The 27,267-nt window shown below is 40.6% G+C and overlaps 1 pseudogene; it reads left to right on the top strand.

The window, feature by feature from the left end:
- Window positions 1-27,267, top strand: part of LOC121328799 — a 43,502-nt pseudogene that overhangs the window by 3,538 nt on the left and 12,697 nt on the right.

Below are 27,267 nucleotides of genomic sequence, written 5' to 3'. Positions count from 1 at the left end.
TTTAACAAAACTAACATAACTTAATGATTTCTGTTGCTCATAACATTATTTAAAGATACTAAATATGCTTCTTAATGATATTCCCTAGCTTCACATGCTAAATATATGTCAGTGCGTTTTAATCTTGAAATGTAAACAATTTAATTTATAACGTCATAGTTTTATTAATGGCAAATTAGTTTTTGTTGATAAATAGTACTTTTGAGCTCCCAAATGTTAAATGTTTTTAAACTTAGTTAACAAAAGTATTCTTGATTTTAATGAGTTTTAACTCTGTATCCATGGCTCAGTACTAAATTGTCTTCAGTAAGTTCATCAAAACAATTTACATTTTCCACCAGAGGGCGCTGTTACTCTATATCTATCAACAGAATTGTAAACTACCCTTTGCAGTATATGTATGTCTGCCAGATAATCATTTTAACTGTCAGCATTTGAATATGAATGGCCCATTAGCCACCCACCGCAGAGTCTGCAGGAGAACTATCTGTTTGATTAAAGTCAGATCCTGTGTTTACAAAAGTATAAGCAATTGTTTGTTTGAAGTTTGGTCATTAGTAGTTCATCGGTACGAGTCATACAGGCATTATGTCAGCAGGCAATGTGTGCTTTTGTCCTGTAAAAATGCAGAGTTTGTAATTCTCTTGGAGAAAAGAAAATACAATTGAAATCTATGAATCCTTTTAGAATGGACATATGGACTTAAAATATTATAAATTGTTATTTTCTCCACAATGCTCGAAATGTTTTTACTTAAAAATGTGTTACAGTTTTCTTTCTGTGTTTTTGTACCAGGAACAGTGAAATAGTTGTGCTGTCTGCAGGTCAGAGATCCAAAGGCACTTCTTCCCATGCCAGGGGTGATGGTTGGAGATATGGGCAAACACCTTGGGCAGAATGGCCTGAGTAATGGTTAAGAAGAAAAGCTTCAGGTCATATTTAGTCTAAGAACTCACCTTCTCCCAAATACAGTAGATACAGTAGTGTTAATAACAGTGGGGAAAACAATCATATAATGCTGATCCCAGTAGCTAGTGTCATATGATTTAAAGAGGATTTTTGTTGCATGATAGATTCATTTTGCATCTCCAAGGAATTATGTGGGCATCATAATGCACAGAGAAAACCTTGTAGGGTTGTGCTACTTATAGTGGCAATGCAGATTCTGCAGGCTGATTGGCAACACCATTAGGGAAAATATACCTGATGAAGAATTACAGATAACATACAGTAGACTGTCATTAATCAGGCTTTGAATTTACTTCTAATACCACTCAATTGTGTTGAAATGCGGCTGTAAAAACTAGACTTCAGTAAAATAATTGTATAAAGAAATTGTAAAGCATTTACCAATGTCTGTTTTATCTTTTTGATCCTTACCCAACATTTTATTCGTCAGTTTTAAATTATGGTACAGATTATGGTCAATGCACAAAAGTGTACATTTCTGAAAAACCTTTAGCTTTATTTTGTCTGTTTTTTTTAGCTAGTGTTAGTACAATCTGTTTCTTTAAATGCTCACTTGCACCTGAAAAATAGACAGCTGAAGTCTCGGAAGCAAAGTAACTTTACAGATTTAGTTTGCACCCACCAACCTGAATTTCATATGTATCTGTTTTCGCAGTGATAGGATACAATAGATGAAAGTTTTCCTTTGTTTATTCATGCAAATAATTATATAACTAAGCTTGTGCCAGCTTGATCACAGAGGAAAGGCTGTTCATGCACAAATCAAGCAGACATTTCACATCAACCATCTGTTGTTTAAGCAACACCTCCAGTTTAGTTTGGAGTTCTCTTGCATGACACTTCAGTGCACTCCAGTTTCTTTTGCCTTCTATTTATTTAGTACTGTCCTCTTAATTTGCATGTACCATTATTAGTAGCTGCACTGGAACACATACTTTTGATTCTGGTGTTACATGTTTAGAATCTCTCCTCCCTCAATCACTATTTTATTTCATTTTCTGACTAACTATGCCAACATTGATGGAATAATATAAAATGAAGTATACAATTTGTCCACTAGATGGCATTCCGAGCTTAGAATTAAAAAAAAAAAAAAAACCTGCCTATAAAAATATGAATCAGTGAATTAATATTGCTATGCTTAAAAATGGCTGAACATTACAAAAACAATAATGTAATAAAGCTGTTACTAGTTTAAATATAAATAAATATTAAAGTATAATTTCCACATTTTTAGTTTCAGTTAGAAACACCTTGGGAAGTCTGAAATGTTCATAACTCTGAAAACTGAAATTTCATTGCACACCTGCTATCTACACCCTCAATCTGGTGAATAATAAAAGGATACAGTACAATAATACACTCATGTTATGGTTCTGAAGTATTTCAAACAGAACTATAAATGAAAAAGGCTACATTTAAGTTACCATTGAAATGATAACTGTAGCAAAACTTAAATGTCCATGAAAGCCTGGGTTAACGTAGTGCTTGCTGTGAAACTTGCCTCCTTTGGCTTGAAAAAAAAGTGCTTTGTTTAAAAATAAAATGTTCCTTTAAAAATGCCTACACTTGCTTTGAAATCTGCCTCACCTTTCTGGATACAGTAATTTTGCTTTCTCCATGACCAACATGCTGCTTATAGGAGCGCCTATGTGGTTGCATTGCACGCATGGCTGAGTGATTGCATACTTTCGGTTTTCAGTAGACCGGTCAGTTCACAAGTTTGGTGTTCACAACTACTGCCTTAATGGGAGCACAAGGTCATGTTGCTACAAAAGACATTAATGATGGATATTCAGAAGTAATGAGAAAGAATACCTGTTAAGCTATCAGATTTTGTTGTGTGATGTGTTAGTGTGCAGTGAAAATAAACCATTCGAAGAAGTTGTTGCAACGAGGGACAAAAATGGGCCTACGACAATGTACACTTGAACTTCCAAAAACCCTCATGAAAGGCTAATCCTCAAGCCAACCGTGGGAATATATGCAAGTGGCTACAAAACTGGTTCAAACACAGGAAGCAGGAAGCATGGAGTACTTCTTAGAGGGGAAACCTCTAGGGGTGCAGCAGGGCTCCGTCCTTGGACCACTCATGTTTCTTATCTACATCATCCACTTATATAGTGCCTATGGGAAGTATTCACCCCCCTTAGACATTTTCAGTGTGTTGTGTTACAATCTGAAAAGTCTTCATTAGATAAGTATTCACCCCCTTTTCTATGACATGCCTAAATACGCTCAGGTGCAACCAGTTGCCTTCAGAATTCACACAATAACTTAAATTGAGTCCACCAGAATTCACACAATAAGTTAAATTGAGTCCATCTGTGTGAAATAATAGTGGTTTCAGATTAAATACACCTGTTTCTGTAAGGTCCCACAGTTGGGTAGTGCATTCAAAGCAAAGATACTACCATGAAGACCAATGAGCTTACAAAAAAACTCCTGGATAAAGTTGTGGAAAGGCACAGATCAGGAGAGGGGTATAAAAAGATTTCAAACATTGACCATCTCTTGGAGCACAGTCAAGTTGATCATTAAGAAGTGGAAGGTATATGGCACTACCCAGAATCTACTCGGAGCAGGCCGTCCTCCCAAACTGAGCAGCTGAGTAAGAAGGGCATTGGTCAGATAAGCCACCAAGAGGCCAATGACAACTCTGAAAGACCTACAGCGTTCCATGGCTGAGATGGGAGAAACTGTCAATGTGTCAACAATAGCTGAGGTGGCAAGGAGGAAACCATTTCTGAAAAAAAGCCCATGTAAAATACCACTTGGAATTTGCAAAAAGGCATATGAGAGACTCTGAAAAGATGTGGCAAAAGATTCTGTGTCCGATGAAACAAAAATTTAAATATTTGGCCTAAATGCAAAGCGTTATGTCTGGTGCAAACCCAACATAGCACATCACCCAGGTAATACCATCTCTACTGTGAAGCATGGTGGTGGCAGCATCATGCTATGGGGATGCTTTTCATCAGCAGGGACTCGGAAGCTTGTCAGGGTAGAAGGCAAACTAGATGGAACTAAATACAGGCAAATCCTTGAGGAAAACCTGCTTCAGTCTGCAAAAGACCTAAGACTGGGATGGAGATTCACCTTTCAGCAGGACAATGACCCCAAGCACACAGCAAAGTGACTCTGGAGTAGCTTAAAAACAAGAAAGTGAATGTCCTAGAGTGGCACAATCAAAGCCCAGACTTGAATCTGATTGAGAATCTGTGGCAAGACTTGACAGAGCTTGAACAATTTTACCAAGAAGAATGGGCGAATATTGTATGATCCAGATGTGCAAACCTGGTAGACTTACCCCAAAAGACTCACAGCTGTAATTGCTGCCAAAGGTGGTTCTACCAAGTACTGACTCAGTGGGGTGAATCCTTATCTAATCAAGACATTTCAGTTTTTTTTTATTTTTAACTGTTATTTCACAATAAAAATTATCTTGCCTCTTCAAAGTGTTAAGTATGTTGTATAAATCAAAGGGAAAAAAAATCCCATAAATGCATCAAGATTTCAGGTTGCAAAACAACAAACTATGAAAACGTCCAAGGGGGTAAATACTTCCTATAGGCACTGTAATTGGCAAATTTGTCAAATTTGTAGACAACAAAAAACTTGGGAGAGTGGCTGACACATTTACAGCCACCCATAAATCCAAAAAGATCTAGACCACATACAGAACTGGGCAGAAATGTGGCAAAATAAATATGGTGGAGGGGGGGGGATTAGAACTGGAACAGGTGCACCAAGAGAAAAGCAGTGTTCTAATAGACTCCCCTGTTGTCAGCAACTACGCAGTGTGAGAAAACAGAATGCTTGTGTGTGTGTGTGTCTATATATATATATATATATATAATTATATATATATATAATATATATATATATATATATTATATATATATATAGGATTACACATAGTATGTGTATCATGCAAATCCAGAGGTCATGATAAGGTTGCATTGATGCAATTCTGCATGAACATCATTATCTGGTTGACTTACTTATTCCTTTGTGCTGTTGTGGCATAGTGTGTAATTCTAACTAAAGCCCTCAAAGGGTCTCCTCAAAAAAGATTAACATAATTGCTGTAATCAATTTCAGATTGTGCAATCCTGGAAGTACTGACTTTCAGGGTTTTCTTGTTAACATATTTTCACATTATTCACAGTTGTCCAGTTAATTTGACCATAACAGCCAAGTTAAAATTTTTTAAAAAAAAAAGGTTATGTAAAAAGTTAACAAGCTAAACTTGTAAATACCTGACAAGCCCTTTTTTATATAATATGTTCATTTACAATGTGTTTTGATACTTCATTAAGATTTTTGGAACTGGTCCCCACCCCCATTCTTATTGCAACAGTAAATACCAGCAACATGAATAAAATAGGTGGGGGGGTTACAGCCTTAAATACTTCTAAAATATGTTACATTGTTTTGCTAGTATGCATTTACGGGTTTTTTGCAGAAGTACAGTTTTTTTTTTTTTTTTTTTTTCCTGCAAAAACCATTTGTAGTTTAAAAAAAGATGCATGCCTTTTTTTATCAGCATCACCCAAACTAAATTCTGAAGTCAATTAGAGTTTTCACAGCTGAGCAAACACATTCTTCATCTTGTCCATTTGTACAAAGAAAGTTGTACAGATCTCCCAAGGGCAACTACATCCCTCAGAATCAGGTTTTGTGCATTTTGGCTAAAACATATGGCAACTTAGTATCATTCAGTTTGCATAACAGATGTGTAACAGCTTAAAAACACACAGCATAGTGAGTATTCATGGATGACAAATTTCAAGAATACATGTTGTTGGTCAGGCTGTGTGTAACTCTTTTCTGCCAAAATCGGTTGTTGGAAGCATTTTTTGGTCTGTACCAATTTTCTGACAACACAGTTTGAAACATTATTATTATCACCATGCTGTATACCCTTCGAATGATGATACCTATTTACATATAGCTAGATATCTGCTTATCAGCTGTGCCATGCAAGCCACTGAATCTGGGTTATTGAGTCTATTGAAACTTTGCTTCTAAATTCTAGTTCTACACAGTTTAAAAAAATCAATCTGCCACTAGAACCTTGTTAGACAATCACAGAATAATTTTTAAATCCCCAGCCTGCAACTGCAGCATTTTCCCTACAGCAGAGTAGATAGAATTCCATGACTATTTGGTAAGTTATATAGGGGGTAGAAGTTTGACATTTTCTTTGAAATGATAGACAAGCTCACAGATCAACCAACTTCGCAACTATCCAGACACAAACATCTAGTGGACAGAACTCATTGAAAAGTGCTGAAAGACTGTGTGAATAAGTCACATTTCCAAAACAAAAGAGAAAAATACAAATGCTGTAAACCATGACAACAGAGGTTACTGCAGTTTCAATGTGTGCTTTTCTATGTCAAAAGGTCTTAACAAAGGAGTTAAAGCACATTGACTTTTTAGCTAAAGAATTATTCTGGTTCAAAATGTTTAATGTTTATTTTGAAGTTTTTACAAGTTATGCTGCGTAACATGACTGTATTCCACTCTTTTCCTTTTCCAGGGAAGAGATAATGTGAAATGTTCCATGTCAGTTAAAAAGTGTTCATGGCTTCCGTGTCTCCTGTCTTATTCCAGAGTTCTGCGCTCTTGTTTGCACACTGTCTTTGCTCAGCGTGGTTCTGTCTAGCAAAACTCTGTGCAACCAGGCTGTGTTTCTGACAGGCTTGCTTCCACTAACATAAACGGCCAGCAGTTAACAGGTTATGAGTCAGAGTTTAAGATAAACAAGGCCACTCTTGTCATTTCTCAGTTTGGTGGTTTTGATGGATAGATTGCAGTTTCAACTAGTGACCCTAGACTAGAGAGTAACGGTTTTGGAACCACCATGGACTATTAGTTTGTTTAGTCCAAACTTTTTCCCCATTTACTTTTTCCCCATTAACTTTTTCCCCATTTACTTTGATGTCTTATTCCCACCTAGTTAAATCATGGCAGTAGCAATGCAGCAATGATTATTTGATTCTGATATGATGAATTTGTGCAATACTGATAATAAATTCCATATCGCGATATCGTGGGATTAAAAAACTGAAATTCACATATGCTCGCAGAGACCTAGTTAGTATTGCTAGTATTGATAAAAATACAAACATATAATCAGGTTTAGTTTATATTAATACACAACAAACCCTATACATATCAATCATGGTAAGTCTCGTAGGTAAACGCACACTAAAGTAATATTTAACCATTTTATTCCATTGATTGGTGTTTACATACCGAATCCTATTTGTATTAACTGGCCATCTGTTTTGCATTATTTTGAGATAATGCTCGTGCGTCAGCGGTTCATTACTTTCGGAGTTATAAATGAGATGTACTTTTAAAAAATCAAAACACATCTAAAAAATAATGCAAAATTCAGCATGACACCTTACTTAATACTTTTAGAAGTGTTATGAGTCAGCTGATGATGGAATAGTAAAACAGTATAACAATGCATTGTTTTTCTCCATGGATACTGTGAGGCAGAGCATCACTAAGTTAAAGTAAGTTATTGATTTTAATATGTAAATATATGTTAAGGTCTATATCTGAAAATATTGTAACGAACCGTGGTTCCCGCAGGCAGGTGGTGGAGGTGGGACGCGAATTTTAACCTCATCAACTCCAGATGCAAAAATGAATGTGCACTCCAGGTACCAGATTTTGAAATTATTGTAATTGTTATTTTTACCCCTGCAATTGGTGTAAAATAATATTTGGAAAAAGGTCAATGCATCTGTAACATTTTTATTAACCCTTTAGGCTCCTGTGTACAAGATGTTGTGTATAGAAACACAATTGATAATAGTCACTTGATGATTTGGATCTCTCCTTCCCCACTTTAAACAATATATCACATTACAAAAAATGCCTTAGGTCATGTGTACAATCAGATAGATGGAAAAGAAATCCATAGAATAGATGGCAAACCTTGACGTACACAAGTGCGGCATGGCACTGAAAGAGCTCTTTCATTTCACGTACATGCGTACGTCCTGGAGCTGAAGAGGTTAATTACAAATTTTGTTCATATTTTTTTTTTTCTGAAAATGAGAAGTATTTCAATTTTGTTTCTTTACAGATAATTGAGAGAAACCTTTGTCTTACTTTATAGATGTAGATTATTCTCTATTTAGTACAACAAGTACATTTCACGGCCGACAGTTTGGGTAACAATGGAGAAAGGAAAAAAAATGTAACGCTTTGGGTTGCAAGCAATGCAAATCATTTACATTAAATATATATTTCGTTGTGAGGGCTGAAGCTGTATGTTGTATTTTTCTAGTATACTGTAGCAGTTGCTGACCCATGGGAATCAGATGGTCTATAAACCTCCTGTGAACTGCATCGACACTATAGCCCTCTTTGTAATTTAGTGCAGTCGTCCAAAGCAAGCCTTGAGTTTGGATTTCATCTATTTATTTTTTAATATTTTGCTGCTTTATTGTATAATACACAACACAATAGTTGCATTGTTTGTGGTTAATTGCTCAAATGTATGGTGTCTTATATTGTTTTTCTTGAAAATAGGAGATACACAGACATTGTAAATAGTTTAAATATAAGGATACATACATAATTTGCAATTTATTTAGATAACTGCTTATCCAATTGTAATAGAACTTGAGAAATATAAGGATACAGTGGCATATGCAGGCATTGTACAAATGAATGCAATTTATTTTGCTTGCACTATTTGCAGCTATTTAAACACTGCTGTGGCTGAAAAGGGGACATAGTAATAAGTGATTTTTTTATTTATTTATTTTTTGACAAAATTAGGAATATGATGTTCAGAAGGCAAACTGTAAAGATATTTGTATTGTTCCTTCAAGCATTTTCTTTTGTTTTCATTCACAGGTTTGCTATGTTTTATAATGTTCAGATACCCGGAGAAAACCTGCTGAACAAAACAGGAGATGTCACACCTGAAGGACATTATGTCGCACCTTTCAAAGTAATGGAAGATTATTTGTTCCATTATAGTGAAGTCAGTTAATATAAGTTATTTAAGTCTTTTTTTTTTGTGGCTGGGAATTTTGGTGTGAAAATATAATTCTAAAAGACTTATATTGCTCCGATAATGGGTTTTATTCAGGCTTTATCTGTAGCAGACTGTCAGGATGTGAGTGGAAGAAGTGAATGTCCAAACTGCACAAAATTAAGGCAAAGTACCCCTTATACCATCGATGGTATGGGGGTTAATACGGCAGGCTACAGTCCCGAAGTGACGATAAAATAACAAGCAATGGTAATCCAGCCTATAGGAAAGTGTGCTCCAGTGATGGTGTGCAGGTTTCTTAGAGTGCTATGGCAGTGCAGGCGCTCTGGGTGTTGTGCTGACTGTGTAGCTTCAGCTCCCGTTGTCTCCGTCTGCCAAAACCAAAAACAAAACACACAGCGGTCCGGCTGCATTAATATCAGAGTAAGGGGCCGTAGTCACGTAGCTGTGTCCCCATTGTACTACAAAACTCCTCCCTGTAATCTTTCTAATCGCTGCCGGCACCACAGCCGATCACGATGGAGTTGTCTGGCAGTTATACAGCTACGCGCTTTCCCCAAGATGGCCGACTTCTGGTTTCGTCCCACCATTGAGTTAACCCATCTCGTAGAAGGGGTACCACCAGCCTAACTCGGCTCCCTTCCTGGTGGAGAGGTAGACTTGCAGCTCAGATTCCTTCTCTCCTTGTCACACTGACCAAATACATTACGGAGCAGGAGGAGCCAGTTGGAAGATTAATTACGTTCATTTTTCTTACATTTTTTGGAACTAGAAAAATAAAATCCAGTAGGCATTTAGAATTTCACAGCAGCATTTTATATAGGTCAAAATGTATAGCTGCAGAATGCTGTTTGACTACTGTAACTGTACATTCTCAGTCTAGCATTTCGTTCTGGAATGCTATACTAAATATAAATATAAAATGTCTTTTTTTCCCCTTTTTTTAGATGAAGGACCCAAATAAGATATTTTGTTCTTCACTTGGTGCTTTGTCAGGTGGCAGAGTATCTATTACTAGAATGGGTGTCATAAACCTCAAACTTGCCATCACAATAGCAATTCGCTTATCAACAATATGACGGCAGTTTGGACCTAAGGACAACAAAGAGATACCAGTACTGGAATATCAAATGCAGGTACTAATGGGAAATAGCTTGTTTGTTAGGTTCTAGGTTGTAAGTCCATTTAGTTCTGTGTTATTGAGGAACTTTAAGGATGTTTAAAAAAAAAAAAATTGTTTATTTGAAGTCTTAATGAACTAATTGGATTTTATTCTTGCTGCCACAAAACTTATCTTATTTGAACAGATACTCCAAGGGTTTTCACTAAAACATATATTTTTTTTGTTTTAATTACTGTATTCTGATAAATTCATTAGTCCAATGACGTCCCTAAATAGACCATTGCTCTTGTTCTTTATTAAACTTACTTCCATTCTGTTTAGGCAGTGGCATCTAATTCCCTATTTGGCTGCAGTTTTTAGCCTTTCTTTATGAACTTCATTGAGTTTCAAATCGGCCTAGTGATGAAGGACAAGAGTGCAAGACAGGTAAAGTAACTTTACAGTTATAGTATTTTGAATTGTAAAAGGACACCTGTTTAATTTCAAAATGTGTATGTGAAATTCTGAAAATCAACAGAATGTCTTGTATGAGTTTTATGTTGTAGACATCTCACCAGTTGTTTGTTTTACATTTGGTTCACTGGAACTGGCAATAAGGAGATATAGTAACAAGTCTTGTGTAGCAGCTTTTAGTGTCTTAAGAGTTTTGACTGTGGATGTATACATCCAACCTATTTCTGACTTGGCAATTTGAGTATGTACGATTTAACATATTGGTAGCCTAACATTTTATATTCCTTTATTTTTATTCATTGTCCAATTTTCTCCTGATTTTGGAATGTCCAATTATTATTCAACCTGGCTCACCGCTGCAACCCTCGGGAGAGACGAAGACGAGCACTCGCATCTTCTGAAACCAGTTCCGTCAGCCTTCCGTTTTTTTCACTCTACAAGCACCCTGCGCAGTCATATCCAGAACTTACAATGTCAGAGGACCATGCAGTTCTGAACTGTGTACGGGCCGACCTGGTCAACCACAGAAATTGCTGTGTACATTGAGCCAAGGACTCTCCAGCCGACCTAACCCCTACCCCAACCGGGTTGCACTCGGCCAATTGTGCGCCGCCCTCTGGGAACTCCCGTCCATGGTTGGCAGTGGCATAGGTTGGATAGTACCAGTAATCTCCAAGCTATAGGGCACATCCTCCAGGTGCACTACTCGGAGCCTCCAACATTTTCTATTCTTCGGACTCTTTGTTTATATTATGATGCAGTCAGAATTTGGCCGAGAGATCCACGCCATATCTTGTGCCAGCAAACCATTGGGCTCATGGACAGCTTAGTGGGGCATTCAAGAGTGCAGGGAAGCCTGCGTGGACATGGCTGCTTGGTCAGTAAGTAGATTAACAATTGACTTGGTCACTAACTTTATCCTTTATCCTGTTATGTGTTTGTAACACCTTTTCTTTTTTAGATCGAAACATTGATCAGATATACTACAAGATTCCAAATTTCAATTGAAAAAGTATAGAATTATAAACACTGACATCTGAATAGATTCTCTTTTACCATTAAATTGCTAGCATTTTTGGGGACCATAGGGTTTATGTTGCACCCAGAGACAAGACGGGCATTGCTTATAGCATGGCACAGGTATTAAGTCCAGCATGTAAAATACCCACATCATGACTGGACAATGATAACCAGCATTCTATCACTTTCATCCTACAGCTCACTTAGAAAGCCAGCAACCAATAAAAAGTTTGATGTGAACTAGGAAAAAATGCCATAATTGTCAACCACAAAACCCAGCCAAATGATTCAGCCCGGACTGCTCAACAATTAGTGTTTTTCTTTTTTTCCACCAGACTGTGGTATGGCTAGACAGCTAATGTATAGTTTATTACTTAGGGAACAGCAGATCTATTAAAACCATAAGTCTGCTATATATTAGCCTTCTGTCCAGAAACTTCATTTCAAACTAAAAGTGGCCTGCTGCCTTTTATTTATGTATTTAATTTTATGTTCATTGATTGACTTTTGTTTTTATATGTTTCAGTGAATCAGCTTGGTGACATCTGAAATGACAATGACCCTAACTGTACATATGAAGGAGATAATAATGTACTTCTGCAGCAAACTACCTTCTCAGCTGGGTGAATGCAAAACACCGAGGTATGTTTTCCTACCACCCTTTGAGGAATTTGCTCATGCACCATCAACAAATGCAGTGCCAATTTATTTATACATTTTATTTATTTTTCGCGTTTTTCATTTACCTTGTTACTGTTGCAGTGTTTCATTATTTCACAGCTACTTGGTTCATTTTTACGAGCTATTCCTCTCCAAAGAACCACCAGTCTAATTCTGTTTCTCTTGTTTCGTTCTACATTCGACAAATTGCAAGCATGTGAACTCAACTTTATTATGAATATATTGTGTTATATTGTTTTAAGCAACATATTAGGATAATGTTCATTGTGGTAATTGTTTATTTATTAGTTTAAAATGTTTAAGTGGACTGTTTTTTTTTTGTTTGTTTTTTTTTATCTTGTTAGTACAACCGGCCCCCTTTGCTAATGACACCAGGCGAACGTGAGTTTCTAAACCTGTATTATATGATATACATTTCCACTTTTTTAAGGTTGTTTAGCGCTGTAGTATATTGGTTACATGCGTTAAACAGTTGAACAACAGTCAATGAAAGGATCTGTAAAACAGAAGTTAAATCACTTGAAGAAATGGATGACTGGAAAGCATATACACATTTTATTTAGAACTGTACTGGTATTTCTACAGCCCCGTTGTGATTAAAGCATGGAGTATTGAAATCATATTCAATACAAATGTAAGTTATTTCTGCCATCTGCAATTAATAATTTAAAAGGACTAACAAATCATGTTGCCGTCTGGCTCTATCCTGTATCTAGTATTCTTTCACCTCCTTTTCCAGAGAAACCAGGATAATTGTATGTGACTCTCTTCCATTTATATTTCCTGTAGAGTTTATACTTTTAAATAAGTCAATAATTTAGTGCTGAAATCTGATCTTGCACATTTGTGGCCCAGAAAAAGTAACAACTGATTGAGCTGATTCCAAGAAACATGCTTCTGAAGACACACTCTCTGCCATGCAAGCCCATGTCATGCAGCATTCACCACTTCATCATCATGATAAACAATCTATTTGAATTGGGCTCTGTGGGAGAGTGTGTGGGTGGTTCACTTATTATACTGGAGTCAGAAATGTCTTTTGAGACGCCATACAGGCGCACAGGTTTTATTTATTTACAAGTTGGTCTTTTATTTGAAGCTCAGGGTTTCTACCAACAATAGTATCACCCTGAAGTACTGTACATGTATAAATAATAGTTCATAATCAAAAGGAGAAATAAAAAAATGGAAAACAAACACTGTAAATAAAATTACAAAAAAAAGTGCTGCTTTAAGCGAGGTCTCACAGCCTCTGCTAGCCTGCGAGGCACAATGTACAAGGACACTTCTGTTCCCTCAATATACTTTCATGGGGTTGCCCAGACTGCTCTGAGCTCAAATAAATAATGTCCCAGGGACTGTACTTTACCGTTATGGGTAAGTGAACAAAATCAAATCGAGTGGCTGTCTTCAAGTCCCCCCCCAAGACCCGCCCCTCAACCAATGAAAGAGGTCTGAGCAACACACCCTTGCTCAGTCTCTTTGTGTCAACACCTTGCAGAATCACGCATGCGCCCAACAGCCAGCACAGATCTCCCCCTATCACAATTCCTCCCCCTCAGAATGGCACCACCGGTCCATTTAAAAATTCTATACTCCCAAGTCTTCCCGAGAGAAAACAAATCTGCATTTTTATGCAGTTTTTACTGCTTGGTGGACTACCATGAAGGCTTAGGGCTGCAGAGCCAAGTACCACCTCATGATGTGGGAGTTGTTATTTTCCATCCGGTGGAGCCATGCTAAGGGGGCATGACCAGGGTGAAGTGTTGCTCCAGGAGGTAGTACCAAAGTGCCTGAACTGCCCACTTTACTGCCAGGCACTCCTCAATGTTACTATAGCTCCTTTCACATGGAATTAACTTTCTGCTGATATACAGGACCAGGTGATCACTTCCTCACACCTCCTGAGACAACTGCCCTGTGACCTGTCTGACGCATTTGTCTGCAGGGTGAACCTCATACTGAAATCCAGACTGCACAGCACTGGCTTGCTACCCAGGCCCTCTAACACGGCTCCGTCCACTGGACCGTATCTGGGGCAACCTTGCGGGTGAGGTCCCTCAAGGGAGCGACGATAGTGGTGAAGTTTGGGATGAACTTACAATAGTACCCCACCAGTCCCAAGAAGGAGTGCACCTGGTTTTAGTTGTAGGAGTCGACCAGTCACCCAAGGCTTTCACCTTTGCAATCAGCGGTCTGATCTTGCCACCTCCTACACGATACCCCAAATCCATTCGTCATCCGCTGGAAAGTGGCTGGTGCTCCATGCAACCCAAAGGGCATGGTAATACTGGTATAACCCGAAGGGAGTCAAAAACGCTGTTCTCTCCCTTGAGTCTGGGTTCAGGGGTATCTGCCAGTACCCCTTCGTTAAATCCAGCAATTCAGTCCCAGTTGCCCACATCACTTTAAATGAATCTGTGCTACAGTTCTGATAGTCTTAATCTCCAAAAGCTTACATGTTTCACAGACCACCTGTGAGATAAAACTGGTACCTTGGTTGGTTAGCATTTGCCGGGGAATACCTACCGAGGAGAAAACCTTCATTAACTCGTTGACGGCAGACTTAGCAGACTTAGCGTGGTGGGATGGCCTCTGGATAAAACGTAACGTAATCCAGAATGACCAATAGGTGCATGTATCCCACCACACTCCTCTCTAGCAGTCCGACTATGCTTACCCCAATACGCTCAAACGGAGCTTCTACCAGTGGCAATGGCACCAGTGGGGCAATTCTAGGGCTGGCATTTCTGGCACAGTTCACAAAAATGCTGCACTTCCCCATCAAGCCCCAGCCAAAAGAACCGTTTTAGAGCATTTACTTGCATAAAATGACAACTGGTCAAAATAACGAAAAAGATGCAGTGTTGTCAGACCTCGAATAATGCAAAGAAAATAAGTTCATATTCATTTTTAAACAACACAATACTAATGTTTTAACTTAGGAAGAGTTCACAGTATTTGGTGGAATAACCCTGATTTTCAATCACAGCTTTCAATGGTCTTGGCATGCTTTCCACCAGTCTTTCACATTTCACACTCCTGGCGCAAAAATTCAAGCAGCTAGACTTTGTTTGATGGCTTGTGACCATCCATCTTCCTCTTGATCACATTCCAGAGGTTTTCAATGGGGTTCAGGTCTGGAGATTGGGCTGGCCATGACAGGGTCTTGATCTGGTGGTCCTTCATCCACACCTTGATTGACCTGGCTGTGTGGCATGGAGCATTGTCCTGCTGGAAAAACCAATCCTCAGAGTTGGGGAACATTGTCAGAGCAGAAGGAAGCAAGTTTTCTTCCAGGACAACCTTGTACATGGCTTGATTCTTGCGTCCTTCACAAAGACAAATCTGCCAGATTCCAGCCTTGCTGAAGCACCCCCAGATCATCATCGATCCTCCACCACATTTCACAGTGGGTGCGAGACACTGTGGCTTGTAGGCCTCTCCAGGTCTCCGTCTAACCATTAGACGACCAGGTGTTGGGCAAAGCTGAAAATTGGACTCATCAGAGAAGATGACCTTACTCCAGTCCTCTATGGTCCAATCCTTATGGTATTTTGCAAACCTCAGCCTGGCTCTTCTTTGCTTCTCATTGATGAAGGGCTTTTTTCTAGCTTTGCATGACTTCATCACTGCCCCTAGGAGCCTGTTTCGAACCGTCCTCGCTGTACACTTCACCCCAGCTGCCGTTTGCAATTCTTTTTGTAGGTCACTTGATGTCATCCTACGGTTGCTGAGTGACATTTGAATGAGTTGGCAGTCATCCCAATCAGTGGAGAGTCGTTTTCGCCCTCTGCCGGTCTGTAGCTTTGTTGTCCCCAATGTGTGCTGCTTGACCTTGTTCTTATGAACCGCCGTCTTTGAAATTTTAAGGATGGAAGCAACCCGACGCTCACTGTATCCCTCTGCCAGTAAAGCCAGAATTGAACCCTTCTTTTCCTCACTCAGAACTTTCCTTTTCAACTCTTTGGGCATGGTCAATAGTTAATTTTTGATTCCAATTTCTTTTGAGGTACTACTAGCACTGTTTTGCCATCCAGCTGGTCCTATTGCAAGAGGATAGTGATGACCACAGGAGTGGTTTTTATACTTTTCCTCGTTAAATAAGATTTGGTTCAGGTGATCCCCTAATCAGTACCTCATTCAGTAGAATGAGGTGTGCCTGTGTTGGAATTCAACAGACACTGGAATGGAATGGCTGCCATACATGTAGAGATGCTGATTTAAGAAAAAATTGCAGTGGTCTCTTAATTTTTTCCAGAGCTGTATATATATATATATATATATATATATATATATATATATATATATATATATATATATATATATATATATATATATATATATATATATATATATATTATTTATTTATTTATTTATTTATTTGTTTGTTATTTTTTAAATATGATTACCTATATGATCACAAATGGATTCAGTGTTTGTATCTGTTTGGTATTGACTACCCTTTTAGTCAGTTGAGTACTTGGTGGTCACTTCAATTATCTATAATGAATACAACAACACATTTATTGCATATCTACCCTTCCTGCTGTGGCATATTGATGTGATTGGTACCACATGTGTTGCTTGCCCAAGATAATTATAAATGCATAATATTGGGACCAAAAAGGTTTAAATCACAACTCCAAGTGCAGAAGGGAGATTGATTATGTTTAATTGTAGTGGATAAGTTCCAAATAAAAAATAAAAATACTGTCTTTTATTAAATTATTTATGTACTGGTATGTTGTTAATTATTTACACGTTTCCCCCCAAAGGTCTACTGTTAAGACTTTATTTAGGTGAACAATCTTTTATAAGGATCACCTGTACCTTCAAATTGATATAAACATGTGTTAATGATGAGCGAGACAGTGTTTCAGTGGATAAAATATTTGCTCCATGTTTTGTTTTTTTTAATTGCCTACATGACCATCTGACTTGTACTATATGTACAAGATTCTTTAAGGTCGTTGTCTTATTGTTTGGTACACAACTTTCATATTTTTAATTCTGTAAAAAAACACAATTCTTTTAAAAAAATAATATTCAGCACTATTCATGGTGCAATTCTTAGAGTTCCCCACACATCCTCAGATGTACTCTATACAGTACACATTTTGTTACTTACTTAGACCAAATGCAATTCTAAACATCTGCTCTAGAGACAGCCTCACAATCTAGTCTGACCAGTGTGACAAGACATACTGGTACTATTAATAATATTATACACAAAGTAAAGGACTTTACTATTTAGGGAAGTCTTTTTGCCTGGAAAGCAATTGCGATGAAAAACAAAATATACCAGTATATTGCAAACGCATTACTATGGGGTTCAGATTTTTTGGAAGGTACTAATGTGTTTTGGTTATTCTTCTCCCCGTTACTAGTTTATGCAGGGCCCAATACTTTTTTCATTGATTCACAGCTACCTAACTGGTTTCACAACCTTGTTCAACAGTGCCCATCGTATATATAAAATGCATGGTGTTTTCATCGCTGTTGGTTAATGCACAAAATATAGCACAAAATGTCCAGTGCCTTACTGGAATTTTTATTACTTATAGCATTTTGAATTTTCAGAAAAATATATTGAGATAATCACTTCATAAATAAATATCAATCAGACAAGTCATAAGATAGTGTGGTACAATCCACCCCCCCACCCCCCCCCCCCCAAAAAAAACAAAACAAAAAAAAAAAATAAACAAACAAGAAAGAGGGACTGGAACCTTTATAATTCTTTGCTGTAGCTCCTCCACAGATGTGAAACATCATACCCCAGATGGTGAGTCACTGTTGTTACTTAGCGATGATGGCTAGACCTGTTTGTTTAGTCTGACTGTTGTACCTGCTATTGTTTCCCAACATTGTAAACAGCAAGTCTGTTTTGAACAGTGATTTTTTTTTAAAGGGGTGAAAATGGATCAGCTTAATAAAAGCAAACCTACACCAACAAAATGTGTACATAATAGTAAATAGTCAAGATCAGCTGTCCAGTAATAAATATAAATGTGCTTGCTAAATAATTAACAATAATGTATTATACTTGCCTATTTTTTGTACAAAACAAACACTATTCACCCACCCAATTTAAAAAACCTCGCCTCATAGAAACCCAATGTCCCACATGTGACTCCCATGTCATATTATGTAAACTATTTATTCAGCTGTAGCTGCTGTAAAATATACAATGTTCACTTAAGAAATGTTATATTCCATAACAACTTGTTCAGTAAAAATGTCAAAACATTAAAGTAAAGATTTACACAAACATACTGTACATCACAGCTCCTATATTCTACATAAGGCATATTTATTGTCAACTGAAAACTTGCATATCTCAAGACATACAAATCTCGTAAAATAAAGCATAACACTTACACCGTGTGCCCTACTCCGAGAAGTGTAGAATGCAGAAATATAAATAGTGGCTTTTTATATTGTTACTAGAACATCTGTATTTCAGATGTGTTTAGATTGAAGCATCTGCCTTCAATGCTATGTTAATTACCAAGATCAAATAGTAAGAAAGCATGGTTCCCAAGTGGCTCACTTGGCAATGGCACTGTTGTGTGCAGGGTGAGTCACTCAGTCAAGGGGGAGCAGGTTTGTGTCCTGACTGTAAAGTTAGGGTTCTTCTTTATTATTATTATTTTTTTTATTAGTAAGTCGCTGTGGCAAAGTGGTTGGTAAGGGGAACAGATGTCGCGGTGATGCGGTGCAGGAGTGATGAACAGACAACGGTGATTCAGTGAATAAGTGCTTTATTGCTCTTTTCCAGGTCTGGCGACTGTCAAAAATAATAAATCCCCGGCAATACACAACAATGTGTAAAGCACGGGGATAATGAAAACAAGGGCACAGTCCCGAACAAAAACAACGGTACGGTCACCAGTCCTGGTTACACGGTTACACGGACAGACACAACAATACAAAACACGAACACAATCCACTCTGAGAGCTCCTCTCTCAGTCCTTCTCTCTCTCCAATCGTTTAACCCAAACGAAGGAGAAGATCAGCGTTACCCTGGCCCCTATATGTAATCCTGCATGATATCGAGATAAACGGTTGCAGCTGCCTTATTACTTGCAGCTGTCTCTCGTTTACCTTTCAAATCAATACGGTCTTACAACAGAGTCGCGCTTCCCTCCAGGCTGACCCACTTCCCTGACCCAGAAACGAACTGTCAGGCCAGCCCTTCCAGATACTTCTCCTCCCGTTCTTTAGCGCCCTCACAGGTCGGGAGGAAGATTCATCACCAGAACTCATCTTTCCGTCACATATCCCACCGCTCAGAGTGGAGCCGAAGGAACACTCGGCTAAATCTACCTTCCCCATTACTCCCCCCTCCCGGGAAAAATAATCCGCATTTTGGTGGTCTTTTCCCGCACGGTGTACCATGTGGTACATGAAGGGCTGCAATGCCAGATACCACCGAGTTATCCGGGCATTGCTGTCCTTCATTGTGCTTAACCACTTGAGTGGGGCATGGTCTGTGACCAGATCAAATGAGTGTCCCAGCAGGTAGTATCGTAAAGAGTGAGTAGCCCATTTAATGGCCAAACACTCTTTTTCGACTATGGAGTAGTTGCGTTCCCGAGGTAACATTTTTTTACTGAGGTATAATATCGGGTGTTCTACTCCAGCTACTTTTTGGGACAAGACTGCACCCAAACCTACATCCGATGCGTCGGTGTGGAGGATGAATCTCTTGGTGAAATCCGGTGTGATAAGAGTGGGGGCCTGGCAAAGTGTACGCTTAATAGTATCAAACGCTCCCTGACACTCAGCTGACCATTTAATTAAATTTGGAGCACTCTTTTTGGTGAGGTCGACTAACGGGTTAACCACTGTGGCGTACTCGGGGATGAAGCGGCGGTAATAACCGGCTAAGCCCAGTAGTGACCTCACCTGAGTCTTGGTTTTGGGGATCGCTGCATCAACCAAAGCCTGGATTTTGGTGACTACAGGTCTCACCCTTCCATTCCCCATTAAAAATCCCAAATATTGAGTCTCTGTTTTGGCAAACGCACATTTCCTCAAGTTAGCTGTCAGCTGGGCTGCCCTTAGAGACTGAAGAACGGCTGCAACCCTAGCCAAATGCTCTCGCCAGGTGGAGCTGTAAATCACCACGTCATCAATATACGCTACTACATATTCATGATGTGGGCGTAAAACCTGGTCCATCAGTCTCTGAAAGGCAGCGGGCGCACCATGTAGCCCAAACGGCATGGTTTTAAAGTGGAACAGCCCTTCTGGTGTTGAAAATGCGGTTTTCTCTCTGGAGCTGCGGGTTAAAGGGATTTGCCAGTATCCCTTCGTCAGGTCCAGAGTGGAAATAAACCTCGCTTTTCCCAGTCTGTCTAAAAGTTCGTCGACCCGAGGCAAGGGATATGCATCGAACTTAGCAATAGCGTTCACCTTTCTGAAATCCACACAGAAGCGGTTGGTGCCGTCTTTCTTAGCCACTATGACGATCGGACTGCACCACTCGCTCCTGGAAGGCTCAATCACCCCAAGCTCGAGCATATCCCATACCTCTTTGCGAACGCCACTTCGTCGACTTTCCGGGATCCGGTACGGTCTCTCTCGCACTGTGACACCTGGTGGAGATATAATGTCATATTCAACTAAGTTTGTCCTGCCGGGCACGTCAGAAAAAACATCGCTGAACTCCTCAATAAGCTTACGCAGCTCTCTTTGCTGATCTGGAACCAATTGTTCCCCCATAGAAATCACTCTTGTGCTCAGGGTCTCTGGACAGGGACCTAAATCATCCTCCATATTGCCTGGGGCTATAAATAAGACCTCCCTTGCCTGCCAGGGCTTTAACAAATTGACATGATAAATTTCACGTTCATTTCGGCGATCAGGCTGTCTAATAATTTACTTTCCCTATAGCCCGAATCACCTCATATGGCCCCTGCCATTTAGCACACAGTTTTGATTTGGATGAGGGAAGTAGCAGCATTACCTTGTCCCCTGGTCGAAAGGTTCGAATCCGTGCATTTTTGTTGTAATGCTGCTGTTGTCGGTGCTGAGCCGATCTGAGGTTGTCTTGGGCCAAACGACTGACCAAATCCAGCCGATCTCGTAGTAGGAGCACATACTTCACTACATTTTTAGACGAGCCTTTGTGCTCCTCCCACCCCTCCCTCAGCAGGTCGAGAATGCCGCGAGGCTGCCGGCCGTACAGGAGCTCAAAGGGGGAGAACCCCGTTGAACTCTGCGGCACTTCTCTCACCGCAAAAAGGAGGTAGGGAAGAAGCGATGCCCAATGTTTCTGCTCCTGTGTTACAAATCGCCTCAGCATCGACTTTAAGGTCTGATTAAAACGTTCAACCAAACCGTCCGATTGTGGATGATAAACGGACCTCCTGATGGGACGTATTTTTAATATTTTGTACACCTGCTGTAACGTATTGGACAAAAAATTGGTTCCGTGATCAGTCAAAATCTCCTTGGGGATCCCTACTCTAGCCATAATCTGTGCTAACTCGGTGGCTATTGCAGCTGCACTAGTGGACCTCAATGGAACTGCCTCTGGGTATCGCGTTGCATAATCCACCACTACTAATATATGCGTATACCCAGAGTCAGAAGGTAGCAACGGGCCCATTATGTCCATTGCAATGCGCTCGAACGGAGTGGAAATAATCGGCAGTGGGACCAAAGGAGCGGGGCGCACTCGACCTGGCGCTACTCGCTGGCAGTCTGGGCATGTGGCTACATATTTCGACACATCAGTATGAAGACCGAGCCAATAGAATCGAGCCAATATTCGCTCCCTCGTCTTCTCGGCTCCGAGGTGCCCCGCAAAAGGGATATCATGCGCCAGCCTCATGACCTCGGTCCGACAAGACGGGGGAACCAATAATTGTGTTACAGGCTGTCCTGTGCCCGCGGCTAGGTTTACCCTATATAGTAATTGCCCCTTTATACTGAAATGTGGATATACTAGCGGCCCAGCGCCATCAACATCCTTACCTTCAATGGACCGGACCTGCCCCCAAGCGTGCACCAGTGACGGGTCGTTCTTTTGGCCCCACACTAGGTCCGCGCTTGAGTACCACGGGTCCGGTATATTGAGAGGGGCTGGAATAACCTCTGCCCTAGTCGGCCCAGTAACCTCGCTCTCTCGGTCACACTGCGTTCCCACTCCCTTCGACTGGCGTTTGTTACCATTACAGCACTCTCCCACCAGACCCCAGCCTTGTCTCAAAGACGCTCCCTCCCATTTCGCCGTCCGTCTCTCCTTATTTGTTTTTCTAGGACGGAACAGAGGGGAAAACATTTCAGTATGAAAAGGAAACACATCACCAATCCGTTCCTTTTTCCCTTTTTCTGCCACGTTTACGTGTGTGGCTGAGACTGCCATTATTTGCACCAATTCTTTGAATTTTGGCCAGTCTCGGCCCAGAATAACTGGGTGCGGCAACCTTTCCGCCACCCCGACTACAAGGTGACGTTTTATCGGTCCTACCGATAAATATACTTTTAGGGTGGGGTATGCCGCCGTGTCTCCATGGATACAGGAGATGGCCACCTGACCTTGTGGCCGCCACGACATACCGCCCAAGAGAGCTGTCCTGATCAAGGTTTGCTCACACCCTGTGTCCACTAACGCGTGGGTTTTCACATTCCCTAAAACCACGTCAATCAGACAGGGCCCCTCCCAACCGTTTTCCCCCTGCTTACCCGTTCCAGGTGTCCAGTTGCATGCAGCCACGTCACACTCCATAGCAGCGGGGCATGACCTGGCCCTATGTCCTGGCTGGTTACACCTAAAACAGAGTGGAGGGACAGAGGGGGCATAGGTTAAATATCTGTCCCGCTGCTGGTAGGGCAACGGGGCAGGGGCAACACCTCTACCCCAGCTGGGGGCCATCCTCGGTCTTCTTGGGGGGGAGGCAAGGGGGCCCAACGGGGTCGGCGGTCTGGGCCAATTTGACCGCCTCCTCCAGGGTGTCAGGGTTGTGGCGCCGTACCCACGCCTGAGTTTCGGCGCCGACCACATGGCAGAATTGTTCCACCACAATGGCTTCCCCCATTTGTTGAGCGGTCTTCTTCTCTGGGGTCAGCCAATGGACCATGTGGTCGCACAACCGCTGTGCCACCACCCTGGGGCGTGTCTCCGGGGCTCTCCGGTACTCGCGGAACCGCGTCCGGTGGGTCTCCGCGGTGATGTTGAGACGACGGAGGATAGCCTGCTTGACTAGGTCATAGTCAGTGGCGTACTGGTCGCTCAGGGCTTGGTAAGCTGCCTGCGCTTCCCCGACCAGGCAAGGTCCTAGCTGGCTTGCCCAGAACTCCCGAGGCCATCCCGCCGCGGTTGCCAGCCGCTCGAACGCCACCAAAAATGCCTCCGGATCATCCTCCGCCGTCATTTTCATGGCCCGTGCCTTCGGGGCCGACATCAATGATGTTCCGGTAGGGGTCGCTCCTGCAGCAACGATCAGCCCTACCCGTTCAATGAGCGCCGTATAGCGCTCCTCCCTCCGTCTCTCCTCTGCATCCCGTCTGATCTCCAGTGCCTGCAGCAGCTCCGCCAGTGCGTTGCGGTCCATCCCGGATCTGACACCACGTGTGGCAAAGTGGTTGGTAAGGGGGACAGATGTCGCGGTGATGCGGTGCAGGAGTGATGAACAGACAACGGTGATTCAGTGAATAAGTGCTTTATTGCTCTTTTCCAGGTCTGGCGACCGTCAAAAATAATAAATCCCCGGCAATACACAACAATGTGTAAAGCACGGGGATAATGAAAACAAGGGCACAGTCCTGAACAAAAACAACGGTACGGTCACCAGTCCTGGGTGATCGAAAACGTGCAGGTGCTCAGTGCAGTGGTGCTCCGGATAGTGCTCTCCTTTCGACAGCTCCGGAGATGTGCGTTAACTGTCTAGTGCTGAATACAAAAACAGACAGTTACACGGACAGACACAACAATACAAAACACGAACACAATCCACTCTGAGAGCTCCTCTCTCAGTCCTTCTCTCTCTCCACTCGTTTAACCCAAACGAAGGAGAAGATCAGCGTTACCCTGGCCCCTATATGTAATCCCGCATGATATCTAGGTAAACGGTTGCAGCTGCCTTATTACTTGCAGCTGCCTCTCGTTTACCTTTCAAATCAATACTGTCTTACAACAGAGTCGCGCTTCCTTCCAGGCTGACCCACTTCCCTGACCCGGAAACGAACTGTCAGGCCAGCCTTTCCAGATACTTCTCCTCCCGTTCTTTAGCGCCCTCACAGGTCGGGAGGAAGATTCATCACCAGAACTCATCTTTCCGTCACAGTCGCCAATTAGTTTTTTGTTATTTTCTCCCCAATTTAGTAGTATCCATTTTTTTTTTAGCTCAGCGGCATTCGGCCAATTGTGCGTCGCCCCCTGGAGCTCCCGTCCTTGGTCAGCAAAGGAATAGCCTGGACTCAAACCAGCGACGTCCAGACTGGGGCGCATCCTGCACTACGCAAGTGCTTTGAATGCTCAGCGGCATTCGGCCAATTGTGCGTCGCCCCCTGGAGCTCCCGTCCTTGGTCAGCAAAGGAATAGCCTGGACTCAAACCAGCGACGTCCAGACTGGGGCGCATCCTGCACTACGCAAGTGCTTTGACTGGGTGTCCCACTCGAGATCCATGTAAAGTTGGTGATCTTTGCTGGGATTACACTGTGAGCATCACATTGGCTCTGACACTCACACACAGGGAGGTAAAATGACTTCAGTGGATTCTACCTGTTTAATATCCCATGATGCGTGCTTTTTATAATTTTTATAATGCTGTGCTTCTATAATTTAATTTTAACCAGGCTTAATGTCTGTTTTCAAGTTGCATTTCTGAATTGAGGTGGTTTAAGATGACCACTAGTGTGTGTGTGATAATAAATGGGAAATGTTACTTTTGCAGAGGAGGTGAGGGGACAAGGTTCATTTACATCTAGACCCCTTACTATTTATAAAGTATCCCTATGTACTTGCTTTTGAACAAGCTGGTAACGTGTCTTGAATATGCAGTATGGTCACTTAAGACTGTGTTCATGCTAATCATTAGTTCACAAATCAACATTACATCTGCAGAGCCACTCGCCATTAGATGAAACTTTGCATGGACATTTGTGACAAGTTATTTCACATATAACTGTCAGTATAGGCTAACAGGATTTTAATCAAATATTGGGTTTAGATGAAATTATACAAGTGCATTTGTTATGAGATGCTTTTCTGCTGCACACAGTTTGAACATAGTAACTGACACCTATCATGCATTTTATTTGTAGTTACTAATTGTGCTATAAAATACTGTGTGTGATTACTCAGTATTAGCAAACTCTCTAGTGTAACGCTACAAGCAACTCCCTTAACTGTAGTTCCAGCATATGGAGAATATTGGTTCATGTCCCCAGTTTTGATATCTCACAGCTGGGTTGTGTGAAGAAGTGTCTGTTGAAAATCTAAAATGTGAGGAATGAGATAGCACCACTTAAGTAACAAGACAAAAACACACTTCTCAAAATCTGTGTAATGCTCTAATGTCTACTGGGGAATTCATCTTGTTCCAGTGACCATGCAAAAGGTGGCATGTTTCTAGTTAAAACAGTTGTGGGTGAAAAACTGCTGTGGGATACAATTTTTCATGATCTAGAAGAATAGATAGAATAAGGGACTGTAAACGATGGAAAAAGTAAGCAGAAGTTTTCTGAAAATAGGCTTTGGGCCATAATTGAAAGCATTGTAAAGGATGCAACAGTTTTTTGTTTTTTTTTATGAGAGGAAATAGCCAATTGCAATGGTATAAAACTACTGTTCTTGTTAGATATCTATTAAACTTTTCAAGGCAGGCTAGCAGGAATGTAGAGGAGTTGAAGCATCAATGACCATTACCTTTTTTTAAAGTTACAGGGCTTTGTCTTATGAAATACTTGGATATCTAACTATTCAAGCTAGGTTCACAGTATTTGTACCAGAAATGTATGTGACAAACGAGTAACATTGACCTATTTCTAATTATGTAAACATATAGTACACTGTTCCACATTCATATCACTTTTCTCTGAAAATGTCACTTAAGAAATGCTCCTCTGTTCCTTATTGATTTTGAATATTACCTGCTCTATTTACTGCCTAGAAAAATTCACCTTGTGATAGGTCTCAAGATGGCACAATGATTTGTGATGTATTATGCTGCCGTCTAGTGAGCACTGAGGGAAGTATATTTGTGTATCTATGTTTTTACATCATTGGGACCATTGATATAAAAAAAAATACAACTAAAAAGGCACAGAGATGTGTCCTTTTTCCCAATAGGTTAGTCCTGACAGATAATGCAGTTTCTGGAGAATATAAGAGATTTTGGACAAGAGTATAGTACAACAGGTGTTTAATATAGTCACAGTTAAAATGGGATGTTCATATTTACACTATATAACTGTTACAAAATATATATGCAGAAAATTGCACTACTTATGCCAAAGAAAGAACTGTGTTGTTGTGATTGGGTCCAGTTAATAGACTTTCCAAGTAGCCAGACAACTGTTGATACAATTATAGACACAAAGCAGCTTATTTCCCTTTTGTTTATAACTTTGTCTTTAAAAAATATATATATGTTTTCTTGTTTGTTTGTTTGTTTTTATACGTTTGTATCTATTTCTTTCTGGGCAGCAGGCCATTTTTGTTTTTCTATTGAAAACAATAACTCGGCTCCTGATTTATCCTTCCTTATTTGTTGTTTATCCTCCAATTCCATTGGCAGCCTACAAGTGGCTGGTCTGTTTCCTGCTGAAAGTTACAAAAAACTAAATTGGCAGAAAACATCCGGAAAACCAGACTTTGAGGCAAGAAACAACAGCTAGGTAAACAAAGCCCAGTCTTCAGCTTATCCACCCCTATGTTCTGTTCATCTGTAATTTTGAGGGATAAACTTAATTTTACAGCACCCTTACAATGCAGACAAATGAGCTAATCAGAAAGACAACAAGTG

This window comes from Polyodon spathula, chromosome 2, assembly GCF_017654505.1.
Source record: "Polyodon spathula isolate WHYD16114869_AA chromosome 2, ASM1765450v1, whole genome shotgun sequence".
Classification (NCBI taxonomy): Eukaryota; Metazoa; Chordata; class Actinopteri; order Acipenseriformes; family Polyodontidae; genus Polyodon; species Polyodon spathula.
Note: the sequence above shows the minus strand (reverse complement) of the source record. Positions and strands in the feature narration are given on the sequence as shown.